At 42.9% G+C, this 12,131-nt stretch overlaps 1 pseudogene across 1 annotated transcript; it reads left to right on the top strand.

The window, feature by feature from the left end:
- Positions 1–742: 742 nt before the first annotated feature.
- LOC308512813 (jun dimerization protein 2-like) lies at positions 743–1,238 on the top strand (annotated as a pseudogene). Its single transcript has one exon. The product of its transcript is annotated as a jun dimerization protein 2-like (transcript).
- The last annotated feature ends 10,893 nt before the right edge of the window (positions 1,239–12,131 follow it).

Raw genomic sequence — 12,131 nt, 5'->3', positions numbered from 1 at the left:
TGATAAACCCTTAACTACTTAAGATAAACAAAGAGAAAACTAAAAAAATAAAAATAAATCATAAATAAAAAGAAAGATATTACAAATAATCCCATGGAAAATTTAAAAAAATATATAAAAAAGCTATTATAAAAATTATACACAAATTGGACAATCTAGAATACATAGCTAAATTCCTAGGAACAGTCAATCTACCAAGACTGATTCAAGAAGAAATAGAAGGCCAGGACAGACCAATAACAGGTAAGGAAATTGAATTGGTAATCAAACACCTCCCAAAAAAGAAAAGGCCTGGATCAGATGGCTTTACAAGTCAATTCTACTAAACATTAAAAAATATCCTATATAATAAAAGCCCAGCGACCGAAATGGCAGACAACCTGAATGACCAGTGGCCAGAACCAACACGGTCCCCCCAGCAAGCAGTTAGGGGTGATCAGGCAGGCAGGACAGCAGTTAGGGGTGATCAGGTAGGCAGGCGAGTGGTTAGGAGTGATGAGGCAGTCAGGCAGAGCCCCGGGATCCATCGTCTCAAAGAGGGAGACCTAGGTTGCCTGCCACAGCCTGCCAGAGGGATGCCCGGGTGGCTGCAACTGGAGGCGCTGGCAGTGGTGGAGGCTGCAGGGTGGGGCTGGTGCCACTGCGCCTCCTGAGCAGGCATGGCGCCTGCAGCCTGGCCCAGACCCTGGGGTCCCAGCCTCTGCAGTGGCTTCTGCAGGGCTGGACTGCCACTCCTCCTGCTATGATGCCTGGACAGATCCCGGGTCCTTCCATGACTGTGGGCTCTCTGCCAGCGCTCGGCCCCCTGATTGGACTCTTCAGCTGGGTCCTGACTGCAGAGGAGCTGAAATACACTGACATCCACAAAGTTGGGACCGTGATCGCCCCTTTGCACTTCCTGGAGGTGAAACTGGGCAAAAGGCCTCAACCTGTGAAAAGTGAGCTAGACGAGGAAGAGGAGCGGAGGAAAAGGCTCTGGGAAAAGAAGAAAGTGGTGGCAGCCCGCTGCCAGAACAAGAAGACGGAGCGGACGGGACGGAGTGTCTGCAGCGGGAATCTGAGTGGCTGGAGCTCATGAATGCGGAGCTGAGGATCCAGGTGGAGGAGCTGAAGCAGGAGTGGCAGCAGCTCATCCTGATGCGCAACCGGCATCGCCCCTCCTGCATCGTCAGGACTGACAGTGTTAAGACCCCGACTCGGAAGGCAGCCCACTGCTGGAGCAGCTGGAGAAGAAGTGACCATGGGCTGGGAGGAGGAAGATGAGGCAGAGGAGACGAGGAGAAGGGGGAGGAGGAGCGTCCCAGAGGGCTCTTCTTTGCTGCATGAAAAACTCTTCAGTGAGGCTCAGCACAGCCAGCATCGGCAGGGCTTTTGTGCGGAACTCAGATCAGCCACACCAGGGGAAGAAACCCAGGTTGGTGAAACCCAGGACCAAGTGCTGAGACCAAAGTAGTCCTGAGGGGGGCTGTTCTGCCTGAGGCCAGGCTTGCAGGAAGCAGGACAGAGGCTCTGGGCCAGAGAGTTGTCCAACCAGGCAGCTGTGGGCACTTCCTCAGCCTCTCCGCCAGGGCACCCACCCAAAGGACCTCCGAGCAGCCAGGAAAAGCCATGAGTTGCAACCAAAATTAGGCTGAGCATTGAACTCAGAGTGAAACTGCAATCTGCCTGTCCCCAGCCCTGACCCTGACCCTGACCCTGATGCAAGGCTGGAGAAGGGCACAGTGCCAGGCCCTGCTGTACCCACCCACCGTGGTCCAGCTCAATCCTGCCCGGAGTGGCAGCCTGGGCACACCCTCACCGGTCCTGCTGGAGTTGCTGTGGGCACGAGGTACGGCGCCCTTCCAAAGCACATACTCACTGAATGTTTGCAGACTGGCTGTCCTGGCAGGGCTTTCAACTGCACATGTTTTTTATACTTTCTTTTTTAAAAATATTTTTTACAAAAAAAAGATTTTATACAAGCAATATATAAATGGATTTCTATAATCACTCGATATGATACAGTATAAATATGCTATAGTTTGTTTGTTATGAACAGATATTCAGCAGTTATGGCCGTTGCATGTAAATTCTAAATACTGTAGTCTCTGGGTATTGGGGGTGGCAGGGGCAGGGGTGCGGTGCATTTCCACCCTGGTAAACCCTTCATAGTACTCAGTTCTGTATCACTCAGTAAACGTTACTCTTACTTAAATAGAAAAAAAAAAAAATAAAGAGGGAGGCCCAGGCTACCCGGCTGATGGGGCTGCAGCGGGTGGGCAGGGCCTCCCTCTGCGGGGTGATCGATCTGAGGGCCCTGCCATTGATCACCCCACAGAGGGAGGCCCAGGTCACTGGTCAGCGATGCTGTGGTGGGTGTGCGGGGCCGGCCAGCGACCGCCCCGCAGAGGGAGGCCCAGGCCAGCCAAGTGATCACAGGCCACACCTGTTGCCTGCAGAGGGAGGCAAGTGGTGGCAGGGGAGGAGGGGAGCAGCTCTGCACAGATGGCAAGCAGTGACAGAGGCAGGGGAAGGGCCAGCTGGCAGCAGCTGGGGGAAGGAAAGCCCTGATAGGCCCTGATCTCAGGCCAGGCCTAGAGACCCTACCCGAGGGATCCTAGATTGTGAAAGGGTGCAGGCCAGGCTGAGGGATTCACACCTCTGCCCCGCCCCACCGCCCCCCAAGGGCATAAATTTTCATGCCTCTAGTCCTATCTAATAAAAGAGAAACATGGTAATTAGCATACGACTGCTACCCTTCCCATTGGCTAATCAGGATGATATGCAAATTAACTGCCAGACAAGATGGCCGGCAGCCAGGCATCTGGAAGCTAGCATGAGGCTTGCTTGCTTCAATGACGGAGGACTCCAAAGTTCCCCGCCAGTCTTGCTAGCCTCTGAGCTTGCAGTTTGAAACATTGTAACAAATATAGAAGCTAAACAAAACCCCAGAAACCAGCTTTCAGCCGGGATCTCAGAGCTGGGGTTGATACTGTGTTTCGATTGTAGAACCCAAACAAACCAGATACCTGCTTTCAGCAGTGAGGCCTAAGAGCTGGAGCCAAGCCTCAGAGCTAAAGCTGGCCCAGAATAAAAAAGAAAAAGAAAAAAAGGAGCAGTTGGGAGCTTCAGTGACCCGCCAGCCTGAAAACAGCCTTCAGCCCCTCACCCAGACTGGCCAGGCACCCCAGTGGGGACCCCCACCCTGAAGGGTGTGTGACCAGCTGCAAACAGCCATCATCCCCTCACCAAGGCTGGCCAGGCACCCCAGTGGGAACCCCCACCCTGAAGGGTGTGTGACCAGCTGCAAACAGCCATCATCCCCTCACCCAAGCTGGCCAGGCACCCCAGTGGGGACCCCCACCCTGATCCAGGACACCCTTCAGGGCAAACCAGCTGGCCCCCATCCATACACCAGGCCTCTACCCTATATAGTAAAAGGGTAATATGCCTCCCAGCACAGGGATCAGCGGAGCCGAGAGGCCTCCCGGCACCGGGATCACCATGACAGAGGGGAGCACCCAAACCCCCTGATCGCCCTGAGGCTCTGTGTGTGACAGGGTGTGGTACCACAACCCCCCCCCCCCCCACGGGCCCTGCTCTGTGTGTGACGGGGTAGAGCCATAACCTCCCCATTGGCCCTGCCCTGAGTGTGAGAGTGGCGGTGCCCCTACCCCCTGATCGGCCCTGCTCTGTGGGTGATAGAGGGCGATGCCCCCACCCCCTGATCCGCCCTGCTCAATGTGTGACAGGGGGCAGTGCCCCAACTCCCCTATTGGCCCTACTCTGTGAGTGACAGGGGGGAGCTCCTCAACCCACTGATGGGCCCTGCTCACTGCGTGACAGGGTATGGAGCCCCAACCCCCCTGATGGGCCCTGCTCTGTGCGTGACAGGGGGTGGCGCTGCAACCTCCTCATCGACCCTGCCTTGAGTGTGACAGGGGGCAGTGCCCCAACCCCCCAATCGGCCCTACCCTGAGCGTGACTGAGGGTGGCATCGCAACTTCCCGATCCGCCCTGCTCTGTGCATGACAGGGGCGGCGCCCCAACTCCCCAATCGGCCCTGCTCTGAGCCCGACCAGGGGCTGCACCTAGGGATTGGGCCTGCCCTCTGCCACCCTGGAGCAGGCCTAAGACAGCAGGGCTTTATCTCCCGATGGGTCCCAGATTGTGAGAGGGCACAGGCCGGGCTGAGGGACGCCCCCTTCGCCCCCAAGTGCACAAATTTTTGTGCACCGGGCCTCTAGTATATATATATAATAACAATCCTTCTTATACTCTTCTATAAAATACAAAAATGAACATGTCAGAACTTACTTTATGAGAGCAGCATCACCCTGATATAAAAACCAAACCAAGATACCAGAAGAAAATGAAACTACAAGGCCATATGCCTGATGAACATAGATTGAAAATTGTTAACAAAATATTAGAAAAATTAATTCAAAGCACATAAAAAGGATCATATACCATGTCATCCGTGGGGTACAATAATGGTTCAATATATGCAAATCAAACAATGTTATACACTACATTAATAGAATTAAGAATCTCAGTAGATACAGCAAAAACATTTGACTAAATTCAATAACTTTCATAATCAACAGACATATTAAACAATTAAACAAAATTAAAATCCCAGGAATAAACCCATGCATATCAACTGATCTTCCACAAGGGTGCCTAGAATACACAATTGGGAAAGGACAGACTCTTTAGTAAGTGGTGCTGGGAAAATTGAGTGGCCAGAGGCAAAGGGATAACATTAGACTCTGTTCTCTCACCATAAACAAGAAACAACTCAAAATGGATTAAAAACTTAAATGTAAAATTTAAAACCATTAAAATATTAGAATAAATTATAGAGAAAAAGCTCCGTAACATTGGCCTATGTTATCTTCTTCAATTTTCTTACCGCAAGTATTTAATTTTAAATTTAGCATAAAAGAATTTACTAGTAAAATTATTGACTCAGATTTTTAAAAGGTGTTTCCGAATATATAAAAAGTCTACTTTAGTAAAAGTAAATAAAATGAATTATTTTGTTCAATTAAAAGTTATATTCAATATTAATAATGCATGATGAATAAATATTGGACAAACATGGCTAAATGGAAGTTGAAATAATTGAAGATAAAAGTTTTTGAATTGTGTGATATAATCCTATATAATAAAAGCCTAATATACAAATTGACCAAACAGCAGAACAACAGGTCACTATGACGTGCGCTAATCACCAGGGGGAGACACTCAATGCAGGATAGCGGTCGTCAACCTTTCGGACCTCTCGAACCACCAGTGGTCCGTGGACCACCTGTTGGCAACCACTGACGCAGGAGCTGCCCCCAGCTGGCAGGGCCCAGGCCAGCCAAGGTGGGTTCCAGTGGGGACCCCCAATCATCCCACTGGTTGCCCTGCAGAGGGAGGCGACTGGCATCAGCAGTGGGGGTTGGGCTGATGAGCAGGCAGTGCCAGGCCAGCCAAGGTGGGTGCCAGTGGGGGCCCTCTGATTGCCCTGCCAGTCACTCCACAGATTAGCCCTGATCGCCGGCCTGGCCCAGGTACCCTACCCGTGCACTAATTTTATGCATGGAGCCTCTAGTGCAGTGATGGCGAACCTATGACACACGTGTCAGAGGTGACATGCGAACTCATTTTTTTGGTTGATTTTTTTTTGTTAAATGTCATTTAAATATATAAAATAAATATCAAAAATATAAGTCTTTGTTTTACACTGGTTGCAAATATCAAAAAATTTCTATATGTGACATGGCACCAGAATTAAGTTAGGATTTTTCAAAATGCTGACATGCCGAGCTCAAAAGGTTCGCCATCACTGCTCTAGTGTGTGATATAAAAAAGCTCTAAATGAATGTTAAAATCAAATTATAAGAGATATTAGTAAATATGTTAGGCAGAATTTATATATAAATATCATAATATCAAATTTCACAAAGAATTTTAAGAAATAATAATTAAAAATATCTATACATAGATTTGTCATGGAGAGATCCCAAACACAAAAAGCAAAGGAAAATAAAACACAAAGCAAACTATACAGAGATAGAAAAGTCTGAGATCCTAAGTACAAAATTTAGACTGATAACTGCTATATTAGGAGCAACAACATGTTCTTTGGCAGTTTGTTACATGACATTAGATACCAGAACAGTCTGTGAAGGGTGCCTGAGATTAGGAAACTAATTAAGAGTGAAATCTGTCAGCAAATATATGTGATTTTCTTTAGTAATAATCAGTAACCAGGGACAAAAGAAAACAGAAATTAAGATATACTCTTCATGTGAAAGGAAAAATACTAAGAAAAAAGGTTTCAAAAGAAAATTTTAAAATGGCTAATATACTAACATTTTTCAGTGAAAGTCGTAATTTTGTTACTCAGTGTAACAGGCAACTGAAGAGTACATGAATCATAAAATATTTGAAGTATATAAAATAATTATGAGTTGAAAATAAAGCTAGATATTTTTAAAATTATACAATGCAAATACTTTGATATTTTTAAGTTAAATGAATTGCTCCACATTTTTAAAAATTCAGGTGATGTACACATGTTATGCTTAAAATCACAAATAATGCATGCCTTATATATTTCTAATACTCAATTTGAAAAGAAAATTGGAAATAACAAAATATTTCACTAATAATTAAAGAATAACATAACCTCAAATCAAATATATAAACATTAGAAATAAAACAGGTAAATTTTTATGTATTCTTAAGTTTTAAAAATTCAATTTAAAACAATAAAAGTCAACTGTTTTAGTGCTTTTTTTATAGTGTTTGAATAATGTTGTAACATCATATTTTTGAAATCACAGTGAAAAGCTTAGCGGAAATAAAATTGTCAAAATTACAAAATATTTTATTAAGTGAATTTTTAATACTGTAAGATTTTGTTATTGACAGCTTTCAGGATATTTTAAGTCTTTGAATCTTGAAAATATATTTAGCATTCAACATACATATTCATATATCTTTTAATAATATACTAATTTGGGTATTAGTGACTCATTTTCATTAATCAACCTTATTGAATTGGATCATGTGCCTTGCAACATGTCAAATTTTATTCTCACACTTCCCTCAAAAAAGAAATAGCAGCTGCTCAGGATGTATTAATAATTCCTTGGGTAGGAGTTTAACAATCATATATGCAAAATATGTTTCAATATGTTTGTGCATATTGACTTGAAAAACTACTTGATTCAAATTTTCTATTCACAGTAATTGAATTACATTAATATAAAGATGATTACATACAACAGTACCAATTTTGATTAACGAAAGTATATCCAAACCAATAGGAGAAAGCCCATCTCATTTTACTTTCCAATAAATATCTCATTCTAAAGCTTTGTATGCCAATTACATTTAATAATAGTAAAATATTACAATGTTATAAAGGAAGGCATGAATTATGAATTAGAATAAATAATCTTGGTTGCTTTTCCATCAAATTTCTAAATTCTTGTGAAGATAAATGTCTTGATCTGTATGATGCTTATTAATATAAGTTTCTTTAACATTTATTTAACATATAATTTATCCTTATTTAATCAATTCAATAAATTTATTATGTGTTACTGGTATTAGAATCATCCCACCATATCTTTCCTTCCTCATTTTTGCTCATATTTTCTCAAGATAAAATGTACAAATATTGAACTTTTCTTTGGCGGCATTTGTTAGCCACACTTCTTTCACAATGCTATTAGAGTGAAGGAATGTTCTGGCCCAAACTAGATGGAAAAACAAAAACTTATAAAACGACACTTATATCTTTCTATTATAATATCTTCCATTATGTTCCCATTCTACGAAATTCCCATTAACATTACAATGCACATAGCAAAAGGCAAGACGAAGTAGAGACAAATAATTATTATTTTTTGATTAATTAAATCTTTATTGTTCAGATTATTACAGTTGTTCCTCTTTCCCCCCCCCCATAACTACCCTCCACCCAGTTCCCACCCCACCCTCCTCCCTTACTCCCCACCCACTGTCCTCATCCATAGGTTCATGATTTTTGTCCAGTCTCTTCCTGCATCCCCCTCACCCCTTCCCCCCACAAGAATAGTCCGTCCCCTCCCTTTCTATGCCCCTGATTCTATTATAGTCACTAGTTCATTCTGTTCATCAGATTATTCACTTGATTTTCAGATTCACTTGTTGATAGATGTGTATTTGTTGTTCATAATTTGTATCTTTACCTTTTCTTCTTCTTCATCTTTTTAAAGGATACCTTTCAGCAGTTCATATAATACTGGTTTGGTGGTGATGAACTCCTTTAGCTTTTCCTTATCTGGGAAGCTCTTTATCTGACCTTCAATTCTGAATGATAGCTTTGCTGGATAAAGTAATCTTGGTTGTAGGTTCTTGGCATTCATCACTTTGAATATTTTTGACACTCCCTCTGGCCTGCAAAGTTTCTGTTGAGAAATCAGCTGACAGTCGTATGGGTACTCCCTTGTAGGGAATTGACTTTCTTTCTCTTGCTGTTTTTAAGATTCTCTCTTTGTCTTTTGCTCTTGGCATTTTAATTATGATGTGTCTTGGTGTGGTCCTCTTTGGATTATTTTTGTTTGGGGTTCTCTGCGCTTCCTGGACTTGTGAGTCTATTTCTTTGACCAGGTAGGGGAAGTTTTCTGTCATTATTTCTTCAAATAGGTTTTCAATATCTTGCTCTCTCTCTTCTTCTGACACCCCTGTAATTCTGATGTTGGTACACTTGAAGCTGTCCCAGAGGCTCCTTACACTATCTTTGCATTTTTTATTCTTTTTTCATTTTGCTTTTCCAGTTGGGTGTTTTTGCTTCTTCCTATTTCAAATCGTTGACTTGATTCTTGCGATCCTCTAGTCTGCTGTTAGGATTCTGCATAATATTCTTTATTTCAGTCAGTTTATGCTTAATTTCTAGTTGGTCCTTTATCACAACCTTGAGGGTCTCATTAGATTTCTTTTAGGTCTCATTAAGTTTATCGGCAGTTTCTAGAAAATTCTTGAAAAACCTTAAAAGTGTGGTTTTCAACTCTATATCCAGTAGTTTGCTTTCCAACATTTCTGTCATTTGTGTCCTTTTTCTTTGTCTCGCATTTTTTATGCTTCCCTGTGTTGATAAAGTGGTTTTCTGTGATAAGTGTCCTCTAGGGCCCAGTGGTTTAGCCTCCCCAATTACCTGAGGAGGACACTTTTGGCGCACCCCTTTGTGGTCTTTGTGCACAGTCTTGTTGTAGTTAAGCCTTGATTGTAGTAGGTATCACTGGGAGGAATTGAACTCCAGGCCAATTGGCTGTGAGAATCAGGTGTGTCTGCAGTGGGAGAACTTCTGTGCTGGAGACACCCCTCCGGGGCAAGACTTGCTTCAATGGGGATTTGGTGCTCACTGTGTCTGCCCCCTGAGTGTGTCCTTTATGGTTCCACTGAGCTGCAAACTGGATGGTCCCACTCTGATCTCTGGGTACACTGGCTCCTGGATCTCTAGGGAGGTGCTAATCTAGCCTCTGCCTTAGGCTATCCAGCAAAAGCCTCCCTGCAGGGCTTGGGCGGGGCTGGTCCCACAAGATCAACAGGGCGGGGCTAGCAGTTATGGCTGCTCTCAGAGGCTCCACTTCTCAGTGTCTTGGCAATCGCTGCTAGCCTCTCCGAGAGAAAGCTGCCCTCGAGTTCTGACCGATGCCAGACAATCTCGCTTCTTCTGTATGAGTCTGGGTCCCCAGAGACTCGCCGGGAACTGGAGCTCAGAGCCTGAGACTTCCTCCCAATTGAAAACGACAACCGCGCCCTCAGCAGTCAGCCTGCTCCACGTGCGCCTCTGTACCTTAGTATTTTACTTCCACACTGTGCCTGCTCTGAGTCTCGGTATGCTTTTCTCTTTCCTTCTAGTTGTAGAATTTCCACTCAGCCAGCCTTCCTGTGGTTCAGGATGATGTCCGTTCCATCTTTTAGTTGTATTTTTGAAGTGGTTGCTCGAGGCAGCAAACTCCGGTGTTTGCCTATGCCGCCATCTTGGCATATAATTCTTGCATCTCGACAAATAATTCTTGCAATTCCAAGTTCATTAACATTATTTGGAATATTAAATATACTTATAATTCATGTTTGGTATCTGTAGGTTCAGAATTCTGAAATATAAATATAAATGTTATTTCACATCAGTTCCAGGGAACCTATAAAAAGTGAAATCAGCATCCTTTATTTTTATTTTTTAAATTCTACTGTGTTTTTGGCATTGTGGGGTTTAGTTTGTTTTTTAAACATGAAGCCATGTTGCTGGCTGATATTTATGTTAACTATATTGTTTGAATACTGCTTAAAAGACTAAAAACACTCAAATTGCAGTCCTCCGAAATACATGATATTAGAAAGAGCCAGCTAGTTTATGAGGTAGCAAATAGCAAGTACTGATTACACAGGGGATTTTTTTTATAAATAACAAAATATATTGTATATAACATTATGTATGATGCAAACCTTAATCAAGTAGTCTTCATAATTATTAATTTGAAAAAGGAAACATAGGGATTGAAAAAAAATGTAACTTTTTAAACATGCCCCAATTCTAACCAGTAACAAAATATGAAAGTCTAAATGAATATTGTGATACAGTCATTCACATGTTTGTTTTAACTAAACTTAGAAATAATGCTAAAACAATCTCTATAATGCCTATTGCACATTATTAATCATTATTTTGTTCAGTTATAAAGTATAAAGGGCATTGGTCACAAGAAATATCCAGAATATGTATTGATTCTAGAGGCCAGGGATAAATATTATTTACTCAATCTACAACATACAATTAGCACAGACTATATAGAATACTAGAGGCCCGGTGCATGAAATTTTTGCACTGAGGGGTGGTGTCCCTCAGCCCAGCCTGGACCCCTCGGGGGATGTCCGACTGCCGGTTTAGGCAGACATCCCTCTCACAATCTGGGACTGCTGGCTCCCAACCACTCACCTGCCTGCCTGCCTGATTGCCCCTAACCACTTCTGCCTACCAGCCTGATCACCCCCTAACCACTCCCCTGCCAACCTGATCGATGCCTAACTGCACCCCTGCTGGCCTGATTGTCCCCAACTGCCCTCCCCTGCAGGCCTGGTCACCCCAAATTGCCCTCCTCTGCCAGCCTGATCACCCCCAACTGCTCTCCCCTGCTGGCCATCTTGTGGTGGCCATCATGTGACCACATGGGGGTAGCCATCTTTGACCACATGAGGGCAGCCATCTTGTGTGAGGGTGTGATGGTCAATTTGCATATTACCTCTTTATTATGCTTGTGTGAATTTAATACTGTGAAAATATGAATTATTTTTACAATGTTAAATTCCAGTGGCAGATATCGTCTAAGTTGTTGAATATGTTATGTGCAAATAACAATAAACAAGAATAATTCCCATTTATATAAGTGTAATTGTGATATTGCAAGGTAGAGGAAAGAGAAATTATATTCCTAGATGGAGAAAGTGAAGAGACAGCTTAATGAACTTAGATTTACTTGAGCTTTGGTGAAGTAGCTTTGTTTTTAAAAAATGTGCAAAAAAGCCCTGGCCCGTGTGGCTCAGTTGGTTGGAGCATTGTCCCATGCACCAAATGATTGCTGGTTTAATTCCTGGTCAGGGCATATACCTAGGTTTCGAGTTTGATATCATATGGAGGCAACTGATGTTTCTCTCATTCATCTCGCTTTCTCTCTGTGTCTCTCTCTCTCCTTTTCTTCCTACACCTCTCTCTAAAATCAGTAAAACATATAATTAGGTGAGGATTTTAAAAAATAATAAAATTTGTACCAGAGGGATTTTCTACAACTGCCTTTATTATATTACTATGAACATACTCTTTTAGTGACAACATTTATACAATTTCCTCTGTATTTCAATTATTATCAGAGTAAAATTATCATTGGTTAACATGACATGTGATATTTTTCTCCAAAAAGTAATTATTTATTTATGTTTATTTTCAAGCTTCATAGTGATGGTTATTAGTTTACAGGGACTGCCATACAAATTATAACCAACATGGTGCCTTAAAAGAGCAGAAATTTATTGTCTCACATTTCTGGAGGCAAGAATTCAGAAATCAAATTGTTAGCAGGGTCATGCATCCTCTGAAGGCTCTACGGTAC

The sequence above is a fragment of the Myotis nattereri genome, assembly GCF_964212035.1.
Source record: "Myotis nattereri genome assembly, chromosome: 2".
Classification (NCBI taxonomy): domain Eukaryota; kingdom Metazoa; phylum Chordata; class Mammalia; order Chiroptera; family Vespertilionidae; genus Myotis; species Myotis nattereri.
This window is presented reverse-complemented; position numbering and strand designations above follow the sequence as displayed.